The sequence below is a fragment of the Pongo abelii genome, chromosome 19 (assembly GCF_028885655.2).
Source record: "Pongo abelii isolate AG06213 chromosome 19, NHGRI_mPonAbe1-v2.0_pri, whole genome shotgun sequence".
Taxonomy (NCBI): Eukaryota; Metazoa; Chordata; class Mammalia; order Primates; family Hominidae; genus Pongo; species Pongo abelii.
In genome coordinates, this window is record NC_072004.2 from 45,329,625 (window position 1) to 45,342,118 (window position 12,494).

General features: G+C 50.3%; 1 protein-coding gene across 2 annotated transcripts in view; it reads right to left on the bottom strand.

The window, feature by feature from the left end:
* The window catches only part of RAB11FIP4 (RAB11 family interacting protein 4), a 140,338-nt gene that overhangs the window by 60,869 nt on the left and 66,975 nt on the right, over nucleotides 1-12,494 (bottom strand). The window lies entirely within an intron of this gene.

The following is a 12,494-nucleotide window of genomic DNA, read 5'->3' on the forward strand; positions in this document are numbered from 1 at the left end:
CTCACTGCAACCTCCGCCTCCCGGGTTCAAGCTATTCTCCTGTCTCAGCCTCCCGAGTAGCTGGGATTACAGGCGCCTGCTACCACGCCCGGCTAATTTTTTGTATTTTTAGTAGAGACAGGGTTTCACTATGTTGGCCAGGATGGTCTCGATCTCTTGACCTCGTGATCCACCCACCTCTGTCTCCCAAAGTGCTGGGATTACAGGCGTGAGCCACCGCACCCGGCCCCGTGACTCTGCTTTTGAGGGCTTCAGCCAAGGCGCCTCCCCACCTGACAAGGCTCCCTGTTTCAGACACACGTCCAGGCCTAGCCTGCAAGGCTCATTGCCAACTTGAGCGTCAGGCTCTCCTCCTGGGCAACAGCAGGGTGGGGGCCTTTCATCCTCACATTAGCACCGAGAGCTCGGGAGCTGCTTCTGTGCACACCCAGACTGTCCCCCAGCACCTCTAGCCTGCTCACAGCTGGGCATGCGGCCATCTCTCTCCCCTTCAGCAGCCCTGACTTTGCAGCTGGGCTCCGCCACTTCCCAGCTGGGTGACCTTGGGCAACCTGCTTGACAGCTGAGCCTGTTATCTGTGAAATGGGGATAGGAATAGTATCTCTCTCAAGAGGTTGTTGGGGGCTTGGCTGGGGTAACATGGCTAAAGCACTTAGTTCCTGTGACCTCAATATGTGTGCATTTCTATGAGTGCTCTGGCACTGAGATATGTGACCAAATATTATAATCCTGGACACTTAAAAAACTCCCATTTCCAGCTGGGCGCAGTGGCTCACGTGTGTAATCCCAGCACTTTAGAAAGCTGAGGCAGGAGGATCACTTGAGGCCATGAGTTTGAGACCAGCCTTGACAACATAGTAAGATCTTATCTCTACAAAAAAAAAAAAAATTAGCTGGGCATGGTGGTGTGTGCCTGTGGTCCCAGGTACTCAGGAGGTTGGGGTGGAAGGATTGTTTGAGGTCAGGAGGCCAAGGCTGCAGTGAGCCATGATCGCACCACTGCACTCCAGCCTGGGTGGCAGTGAAACCCTATCTCAGAAAAAAAAAACCTTCCATTTCCCAGACATACTTTTATCACATATGATTTTAAAACATTTCCTTCAGCTTTTAACCAGGACTAATGGAAATATCAAAAGTTTCTGTATGTAAAACCAATAACACTGATTTTTAAAATAAAACTTCTATAGAAAACTGCATCTACTATGTGGCCCATTGTCTCCTCTATAATGACTCCCCTCCTCCTTGAAGCCTTTATGAGGAGTGCCATGACTCAGCTGGCAAGGCCCTCCTGCCAGGAGTTTATGGGGGATGGTCATTATAGAGGAGACAATGTTCACTTGCCTCTCTGAGCCTCAGTGCTCACATCTGTGAAATGGGGATAAACGTACCTACCACACAAGACAGTTACGAGGCCCACTCAGTAACTGGCTTCATGCACCTAGCAGAGTGGGTGGCACATGGTAGGTGCTTAAGCAGCACTCATCCCCACGGTGCCATACCCCAGCCCATGTGTTAAGCACCTGCTTCCCTCTATTGGATCATGAGAGCCATGTATCATCCATTCCTGCTTCTGCCAGGCCTGTGGGGATGCTCAGAGATAAGCCTGCTTCCCTACTGTAGTTCTGTGGGCCCAATACTTGGGCTCTCCCTGCTTGCCTACTTGCCTTTTGAACTCTGACCTTCATGGTTTTAAGGCATCTCATGTCTCTCACTGTGAGCACCTCCAAGGCCACAAGTAGCAGAGCATCAATCACCCTTCCAGGAAGAAATGTGCCAGGGGGTAGAGCAGAAAGCCAGGAGAGGGCTGGTGTTTGCATCAATGAGGGCCAGATCTGCGTACCCATGGTGCAGGTGCCTGAGGACCACAGGAGGGCTTCCTGTGTCTGGGAGACTGACTGTTCTTGGACTCTGCTACCCCAGGGAGGTCACAACCACTTTGCTAGTGGCAGGCAGAGGACGTGGGATGGGTCTCAGAAGCAGCGATTCTCAGGCCCTCGGCTTCCTCTGTTCCCACAGTGAGAGGGGAGGAGATTAGACTGTGTGGCCTCTGAGAAGGTCATGAGGTCACGTGAGTCTGCAGGGGCACCCCTGCTCTGTGTCAGGCACACGGTGTGAAGGAAGGACCTGTGAGGCAGTCGGGTCCTTCATTTAGTATTTATGTCAGCTCAGGTAAAGCCACTCTTGCCTGGGTCTCCGCTTACTCATCTCAGAGTTGTTGAGAGGCTCAGAGGAGACAATATTTGCTTAGATTTTAGTTGGACCGCCAAACGGTTTAGTTGCTTTAATTAATGTCACCATGCCAGATTGCCTTACGGATAGACATGCAGAAACTGCAAGCAAACCAGAAATGAGAATAAGAATTCTTCCCTACTCTTTCGTAACGTCTCAAAGAGGCCTTTCCTTATACTCCAAATCAAAATCTTTTCTTTCTCCTAGATATAGTCTCGCTTTTTTTTTTTTTTTTTTTTTTTAGAGAGGGTCTCACTTTGTCACCCAGGCTGGAGTGCAATGGCATGGCATGATCATGGTTCACTGCAGCCTCAACCTCCTCAGCTCAAGTGATCCTCCTGCCTCAGCCTCCTGAGTAGCTGGGACTACAGGCACACACCACCATGCCTAGCTCATTTTTTTAAAAATTTATTTCTGTGGAGACAAGATCTCACTATGTTGCACAGGCTAGTCTCAAACTCCTGGGCTCAAGTGATCCTCCTCCCAAAGTGCTGGGATTGTAGGCATGGGCCACCGTGCCTGGCCTTGCCTTGTTTTCTCATAGCACCTGTCCTCATTCCATTTGGACCTGCCTATGTGTGTGATTAACTGCCCAATTACCCCTCCCAGACCGAAAGCTTTAAGAGGGGCCATTGGTTCCCCAGTGCTCAGAACAGCACCTGGCCCATCGTGAATGCTACATATTAGATGAGCTAATGAATGCACGTGTCAGGTGCACAGCATCTGCCCACACCACGTTTGATGTTACTTGGGCAATCTGCAAATGTCTAATGCTCACAGGAACCCTGAGAGGCGATAAGAATGAAAGCCAATACTTACGAGGGGCTTATTCTGTGCCAGACACTGTTCTAGGAGCTCAAATATGAGCTCATTTAATCCTTCACAGTCCTATCAGGTAGGCATGTATACTGTGAAGCTAACAGAGCTTAAGCTTCTAGGACCCTCACATGCTCCGGAGGGGCCCTGCCAGTGCGTTCACATGGTTAAGTGTTTGTAAACTTTGCACAAGATGTTGAGATTCCTTTTTTTTTTTTTTTTGAGACAGAATCTTGCCCTGTCACAGGCTGGAGTGCAGTGGTGCGATCTTGGCTCACTGCAACCTCTGCCTCCTGGGTTCAAGCGATTCTCCTGCCTCAGCCTCCCAAGTAGCTGGGATTACAGGTGCTTACCACCACGCCCAGCTAATTTTTTGTACTTTTAGTAGAGACGGGGTTTCACCATGTTGGCCAGGATGGTCTCGATCTCTTGACCTCGTGATCCGCCTGCCTCGGCCTCCCAAAGTGCTGGGGTTACAGGCATGAGACACCGCGCCCGGTCAGAAATTCTTTACCTTAAAAAGGGGTCCACATGTGGTAAGAGCTTCAGGCCCCACACAACCCAGATCCACCAGAGAATGCATTGCTCTTCCCATTTCGCATATGAGAAGGCTGAGGCACACAAAGATTAAATAACCTGCGCAAGGACATTCAGAGCCAGGATTTGGATGCAGGACCAAAGCCCTCTGCACTCTGCCCCAGGCCTCTCAAATCTAAGGAAAGGAGCCCAGAACAGTGTTGGCATGTGTCTGCCTAAGGCCAGCTTTGCATGTGTGTGGGGGTCTGAGCAGAGGAAGGGAGGAAGGGAGACAGAGGCTCTGATCAGAAGGGTCCCAAGTTCACAGCCCAGAGCCCTGAGCACCAGCTACTTGGCATCAGAATCCTGCTAAATCTGACCATCTCCTCCCCCAACCCCCTCGTGACCCAAATCTATTGTTTGCCTTTCCAGCTCCTGCAAGCACTGAGTGCAAACTACAATGAACCAGCGCAGCTCACCCCGAATAAACCTGCTCTCTGTCCCCTTCCCCTTCCCAGGCCCCTCCTTCACTGGGGCTGCAGGGCCCAGTCATCTCGAACACCAGGCGAGGGCAAACAGGAGCTGGCAGGCTGGGCCTCAAGGGCAGGCCCTCCACTTGCTATTTTGCAAAAGGCCGGTTTCAGCTGCCTGGGCATTCAGTTACCTTAATTAGAATGGGCCCTGAGCTCGGGGCAGATTCTATCACAGCAGGGATGGGAGAAGAGGAAAAGAGTGGTAATGGAGCTGCCCTCCCTCAGGCACTGAGATGGAGAGTGGTGGGTGGCAGGAGTGGGGCAGTGTGTGCCTGGTCCCTCCACAGGCTTGAACGGCCTCACTCAGTCCCTCGGTCCTCAGAGCAACCTGGGGAGAGAGTAGCTGGGACTACTCTCTCCCAGGTGGAAAGTTTCAGAATGTGCTCACAAAGCCCATTCTGAGGCTGAGATCAGTGGGGATGTAGACTTCTGTCGTGTCCCTGGACCAAACTTAGCATCGGAGCCACTCAGAGAAGAAAGATTGAGGGCAGGGATGAAGAAGGGGAGTACCAAGAAGAGACCGCTTTCTGTTGTTTTCTGGAAATACTAGGAAGTGGCTGGGCACCATGGCTCATGCCTGTATTCTCAGCACTTTGGGAGGCCGAGGCGGGCAGATCACCTGAGGTCAGGCATTCGAGACCAGCCTGGCCAACTTGGTGAAACCCCCATTTTAGTCTCCTAAAAATACAAAAATTAGCTGGGTGTGGTGGCGGCCGCCTGTAATCCCAGCTACTCAGGAGGCTGAGGCAGGAGAATGCTTGAACCCGGGAGGTGGAGGTTGCAGTGAGCCGAGATCACACCACTGCACTCCAGCCTGGTGACAGAGCAAGACTCTATCTCAAAAAAAAAGAAAAGAAAAGAAAAGAAAGAAATACTCAGGAGCTAGATGCAGGAGGTATGGTTTAAGGACGCTGGGCCTTAACTCCATTTTCTTCTCCAGACAGGGAAGGAAGTGGTCTTGTTGACACCAAGAGCCAGGAGAGCCAATGTTTGAGAACATTCCTTTAAACCAAAATGCAGAGATTTGAAGTGTAAATTCTTCCAGAAAAATGGAAATAAGCTTTGAGTATAAATAAGAATTGACATAATAAAGCTTGAGCTTTTGAGACTCAAGGTGGTAGCATCCCTGGGTCCCCATTAGGGACTTTGAGGGCTAAGGGAAGCTCAGCTGTGCTCTGTATGGCCACCTGGTTTCCATAGACTCTGCCTGCCTGGCTACTGGGACTGGGGAAATTACCCCAACCCCAGAGTGTGTAGGAAGGTACATGAGTGAATGGGGGAGTGCAGAGGGTCTTTTTTTGCCAAGCTATAATCTACTAGCGGAGCCACGGTTGGCACTGGAAGGCGGTAGACGCCCAGGCAGGAACTATGTGGGACGAGCGTAGAAGCCCCAACCAACTTTGCTACTCAGAGTCTGCATAACCTCGGCAAAGTCTCAGCATCTCTCTGCATAACATTCTCAGCCTGTAAAATGGTGTAACAGCTGCTAACACTTAGCACATAACTATGCGATAGACACTAACCTAAGTACTTTTTACTAATTCATTTAATCCTCATAACACCTTAGGAGGAAGGCATCACCACCTACAGGAAAGGAAACAAAGGTACTGACAGGGGAAGAAACACATTAAGGTCACAGGACTAGAAGTGGCGGATTCAGGAATCAATCCCGGGCTGCCTGGGTCCAGGGTGTATGTCCTTAACCACAACATGACACTGTCTCTGCCTCCTTCCCCTGGGACCCACTGTCCTCAAGTGCACCAGATAAGCAATGCTGTAAATGAAGTAGATTAGTCAGGGGCTGGGATTCTTTTTTTTTTTTTTTTTCTGAGACCGAGTCTCACTCTGTAGCCCAAGCTGGAGTGCAGTAGCGTGATCTCGGCTCACTGCAACCTCCGCCTCCCGGGTTCAAGCGATTCTCCTGTCTCGCCCTCCCGAGTAGCTGGGACTACAGGCACGTGCCACCACACCCGGCTGATTTATTTATTTATTTTTTTAATTTTTAGCAGAGACGGGATTTCACCATGTTAGCCAGGATGGTCTCGATCTCCTGATCTTCTGATTCGCCCATCTCAGCCTCCCAAAGTGCTGGGATTACAGGCATGAGCCACCGCACCTGGCTCTTCTTTTTATTTTTTAAAGACATAGGGTCTTGCTATGATGTTACCCAGGCTAGAGTGCAGTGGCCACTGGTAGGCACGAACCCACCACTGATCAGCACGGGAGTTTTGACCTGCTCTGTTTTTGACCTGGGCTTGTTTACCCCTCCTCAGGCAACACTGTGGTCCCCTGATCCCAGGAGGTCACCATATTGATGCCAAACTCAGTGTAGATACCCGATCAACATAGAGCATCACAGCCCAGAGCTCCTGGGCTCTAGCGATCCTCCTGCCTCCCCATTAGCTGGGACTACAGGAGCACCACTGCGCCCAGCAGGGGCTGGGATTCCTTTTTTTTTTTTTTTTTTTAAACTGGGTGCCATCCCTATTGAGGGGCTGCAGTTCTTGGATGGTGAGTTTTGATGTGGGATTGAAGCACAGAGTCCCGGAGCATAGGCCTGGAGCTCTGGGGCCAATGGAAAGAGTTCACAGCAGTGATTCTAGAACTTTGGTTAGGGGAGCGTGCTAAGGATGCAGATTCCCAGGTCCACCCACATCCTGGGCCAGTCAATGGGGCCTAGGAATCTGCATTTAGCATGGACACACTGGTTGAGAAGTGAGGACTTTGGAGTCCTAACCCAGATTCCTTCCTGACTACAGGGGAAAGTCCTTCCTGACTACCTGGAGCCAGGAGAACCAGGTTCTAGTCTGGCCTCAACACAGCCTTGGGAAGTCCCAGGCTCTGTGCAACCTATTTCCCCATCTGTAAGATGAGTATGTCACCCCAGATAGTCTCCACTGACTGCCCGTAGGCCCTGGATGAGAATATCCAGGCCAGGCACTGTGGCTCACGCCTGTAATCCCAGCACTTTGGGAGGCCAAGGTAGGCAGACCACTTGAACCCAGGAGTTCGAGACCAGCCTGGGCAACATGGCGAAACTGTCTCTACTAAAAATACAAAAATCAGCCAGGCATGATGGTACGTGCCTGTAATTCCTGCTACTAGGAAGGCTGAGGTGGGACTATTGCCTGAGCCTGGGAGGCGGAGGTTATAGTAAGCCAAGATTGCACCACTGCACTCCAGCCTGGGTGACAGAGAAAGACCTTGTCTCAAAAAAAAAAAAAAAAAAAAAAAAAAAAAAAAAAAAAAAAAAAAAAAAAAAAAAGGCCGGGCACAGTGGCTCATGCCTGTAATCCCAGCACTTTGGGAGGCCGAGGCAGGTGGATCCCCTGACATCGGGAGTTTGAGACCAGCCTGACCAACATGGTGAAACCTCGTCTCTACTGAAAATACAAAATTAGCTGGGTGTGGTGGTGGGCGCCTGTAATCCCAGCTACTCGGGAGGCTGAGGCAGGAGAATCGCTTGAACCTGGGAGGTGGAGGTTGCAGTGAGCAGAGACCGTGACACTGCACCCCAGCCTGGGCGACAAGAGTGAAACTCCGTCTCAAAAAAAGAAAAAAGAAAAAAAGAGAGAATGTCCAATCCCCACCCCCATTTTCTCTGCTCTCTGTAATGAGGCAGCAGTGCTGATGTTTCCCTTTGATTCTGGGCTCCCAGAGGGAGGAATAAAAATAAAATAACCATGACAGTAACAGCTGCTCTGTCATGAGTGGGCCCACGAGATGGGAAGAATGCCACCAACTGTTGGCCGGCATGGCCAACTTCTGCTTGATCAGCCTGAGAAAGCTGGGGGGGTCCCCCACACTGATAGCACAGGTCTCCTTATAGCCATGTTCAAACACAGGCAAGTATGATCCTTGAACCTGCGGGTCCGGCACAGGAGAAACAAATAGGGAGAAGAGGCTGGGCCCGGTGGCTCACGCCTATAATCCTAGCACTTTGGGAGAATGGGGTGGGCGGATCACCTGAGGTTGGGAGTTCAAGACCAGCCTGGCCAACATGGCAAAACCCTGCCTCTACTAAAAATACAAAAAAATCGCCGAGTGTGGTGGCATGCACCTGTAGTCCCAGCTACTCGTTAGGCAGAGGCACGAGAATAGCTTGAACCAGCAGGCTGAGGTTGCAATGAGCTGAGACTGGGTCACTGCACTCCAGCCTGGATAACAGAGAAAGACTCTGTCTCAAAAAAAAAAAAAAAAAAAAAGAGGTCCAGGCACAGTGGCTCACACCTGTAATCCCAACACTTTGGGAGGCCTAGGCGAGTGATCACCTGAGGTCAAGAGGTTGAGACCAGCCTGGCCAACATGGTGAAACCCCACCTCTATTAAAAATACAAAAAATTAGCCGGGTGTGGTGGCAGGTGCCTGTAATCCCAGCTACTCGGGAGGCTGAGGCAGGAGATTGGCTTGAGCCTGGGAGACGGAGGTTGCAGTGAGCTGAGGAGAAGAGAAAGGCACATGCTGGCTGCCTCTGGCCTGGTGGAGGGAGGTTCTGGGTGCTCTTGCTATGTGGAAACTTGAGATGCTGGGGCCAGCTGAGAACCCCAGGCCTCCTGTGTTGGTGCCAAAATTGAGAGCCCTCAACGACCCCAACTAACTCTGATCTAGTGCCCACCACATGCCAGGGCACTGCGGGACTCATCATCTTCTTTATATGATCTGCACACCACCTGTAGCAGGGATTACCATTGTGCCCAGTTTACAGGTAGGGAAGATGAGGCTGAGAGGCTAAAGGGGTCATGATGGCAGCACACCTGCCAAGTGCCAGGGCTGGGGCTCAAACCCAGGCCTGCCTGGAGTCTCGTGTTCTCCATTAAGCTGAGTGGCCTCGCAGCAGGACTCCTTACATAATGGGACTATGCTCTGGTGGTTACAATGTGTTAACGCCTCCTCATGTTGAAGGCTTAAGCTTTACTGGCTTTGGGACTGTTTGCTGGAGCCCTGAGCCAGCAGCCAGCAAAGTAAGTGCAGAGGCGGCCTCATGATCAGAACCCAATGAAGGCTTTTGTTTGAGGACTGAAGCTGAGGCTCAGGATCAGGAAGGAGAATTTTCAAGAAGATGGTGTGAGGCCGGGCGCGGTGGCTCACGCCTGTAATGCCAGCACTTTGGGAGGCCGAGGCGGGCAGATCATTTGAGGTCAGGAGTTCGAGACCAGTCTGACCAACATGGCGAAACCCCGTTTCCAATAAAATACAAAAATTAGCCGGACGTGGTGACGCGCGCCTATAATCCCAGCTACTTTGGAAGCTGAGGCAGGAGAATCACTTGAACCCAGGAGGCGGAGGTTGCAGTGAGCCAAAATCACACCACTGCACTCCAGCCTGGGTGACAAAGTGAGACTCCTTCTCAAAAAATAAAATAAAATAATAGAAGAAAGAAATAGAAGATGGTGTGGAGACAGTGACGCTAAGAGTCCAGACCGAGGCTGGTGCTGGGAAACTGAGTGCTGGTTGAGGCTTCGCAACCAGCCAGCTATGAGACCTCGGGAAAGTCCCTTGTTCTCCCTGTGCCTCGCTGGGGCTGTTCCAAGACTTTAAATGCTTGCCTGCAAATTTCCAAGTGGATACTCCAGGCCCTTTCTAATGTTCACTCATCTGTGCTGCTGGCCACACATCAGAATCACCTGGGGAGCTTTTCAAACCCCCAATGACCAAGCCAAACTTCAGACCAATTACATCAGAATTTGGAGGTAGAACCTAGGCCCTGGTATTTTTTTTTTTTTTTTTTTTTTTTTTTGAGATGGAGTCTCGCTCTGTTGCCCACGCTGGAGTGAGGTGGCACGATCTCGGCTCACTGCAACCTCTGCCTCCCAGGTTCAAGCAATTCTCCTGCCTTAGCCTCCTGAGTAGCTGGGACTACAGCAGGCACCTGCCACCACACCCAGCTAATTTTTGTATTTTTAGTAGAGATGGGGGTTTCATCATATTGGTCAGGCTGGTCTCGAACTCCTGACCTCAGGTGATCCACCCATCTTGGCCTCCCAAAGTGCTGGGATTACAGGCATGAGCCACCACACCCAGCCAGCCACATTATTTTTTAAAGCTCCCCAGGTGATTCTAATATCTGGCCAAGGTCCAGCCCTGTGACCAACAAAACTGTGTCTCAAACTTTAATGAGCACATGAATGAATCTCCGAGGGTGTTAAAATGCAGATTCCCATTCAGTAGAAATGGGTTTGGATTCTGTATCTCTAGTGAGATTCTGTATCTCTAGTGAGCCAAGATCGCGCCACTGCACTCCAGCCTGGGTGACAGAGCAAGACCTTGTCTCAAAAAAAAAAAGGCCAGGCGCAGTGGATCATGCCTGTAATCCCAGCACTTTGGGAGGCCGAGGCAGGTGGATCCCCTGACATTGGGAGTTTGAGATCCCAGGTGATTTACAGATGATACACGCATGAGTCCATGGACCACACTAGGAATGTCAAGGATGCAGAATGTTCCTAAGTATGCTCCAGAGCTGAAGAAAGGTTGCCCTGGCCAAGTCTGCAAATGCTGCATACTCTCATCTCCCTCTTTGGCATCCAGAGGGGCGCTGGGATATTAAAGCTCTGAGAAGTCCTGCATCAAAGTAACCCATGCATTTTTATTTGAGCATCCAGGGCTTACATCAGTGCTCAGTGCCAAGCTAAGTGCTCAGTAAGTGCCTGGTATCGTGGTGATGGTTCTTAGCTGTGCACTTCAGGGACCGGTGAGGGCTTTGTAGGGTGGATGGAGATGTGGACGTAGATGATGTCTGAGTCCAAGGCCAGACCCAGGCTTGTGTGTGTGGAGGGGCTTTTCTGCCTCATCTGTACACCTGCACCACTGTTGCAAATGGCCTCAAGGTATTTATCAGACAGGTGGGGCTATGAGGGTGGTGGGGAAGCTAAGGGTGGGAGTCAGGGGGGTTGTTGGCGGCAGGGGCTATGAGTAGGGGTCCATGGATTTGGGGGGCATCATGGTGGTGTATGTGCAGGCTGTGGAGGTCTGTGGGTGGTGAGAGTCGGTGGACAGGGGAGGCTGTGGGTGGTAGGGGGCTCGACACATGACCCAGCCAGTGTTTACAGCACAGTGCTGTAAACTAGCTGTGTGTGGTAACTCCTGTGAAGCGATTAAAAATGCACACATGGCTGGGCGTGGTGGTGCATACCTGCAGTCCTAGCTACTTAGGAGGCCAAGGTAGGAGGATCACTTGAGCCTAGGAGTTGGAGGATGCAATGAGCTAGGATCACACCACTGCACTCCAGCCTGGGTGACAGAGTGAGACCCTGTCTTGAAGAAATATATATATGTCTCTATATATACATCCACTCAACTTTGTGTCTGTGAAAAAATGGTCCCAGAGAGAAAGCCACCTGCTACCACTAGTCTTGGAGGGAGAGAGAAAATGAAGAGGTCCAAGAAATTAATGGCTCTTTGCCAGAAAATAGAAGCAAAGTAGTAATATTTATAGCCACCAACGTTTCTAGCACTCTGTCTTGCTGTCAGGCTCTAACACACATCCTAACTGATGCCAGCGGCTTCTAATTTATCTCCTGTATCCTCTCAACAAGGCTGAGGAGTACATTAGGGTCATGCCCATTTCACAGGCAAAGAAAACAAGGTTCAGGGATGACACAACCTGTCCAAAGTCTCACGGGGAAGGGCCAAGCTGTGATTCAGACCCAGGTCCTTCTGACTCTGACGTCCACGCTCTGAGGTGAGTCTACACCACCTGCTCCCAGGGACGGCAGACACTGATCCACTGCTTACTTTGGGTCAGGTCCTGAGTTAAGCATTTGAAAAGCACTTTATTTTTTAAACAACAGCCTAGTAAGCCAAGGCATCAGGCATGAGTCTCCAACGTGCTCGCTCCTCCACCAGACCCAAAGACACATTTTTCTTCTTTTTTTTTAACATTATAATTTTATTTATTTATTTATTATTATTATACTTTAGGTTTTAGGGTACATGTGCGCAATGTGCAGGTTAGTTACACATGTATACATGTGCCATGCTGGTGCACTGCACCCACTAACTCGTCATCTAGCATTAGGTATATCTCCCAATGCTATCCCTCCCCACTCCCCCCACCCCACAACAGTCCCCAGAGTGTGATGTTCCCCTTCCTGTGTCCATGTGTTCTCATTGTTCAATTCCCACCTATGAGTGAGAATATGCGGTGTTTGGTTTTTTGTTCTTGGCGATAGTTTACTGAGAATGATGATTTCCAATTTCATCCATGTCCCTACAAAGAACATGAACTCATCATTTTTTATGGCTGCATAGTATTCCATGGTGTATATGTGCCACATTTTCTTAATCCAGTCTATCATTGTTGGACATTTGGCTTGGTTCCAAGTCTTTGCTATTGTGAATAATGCCGCAATAAACATATGTGTGCATGTGTCTTTATAGCAGCATGATTTATAGTCCTTTGGG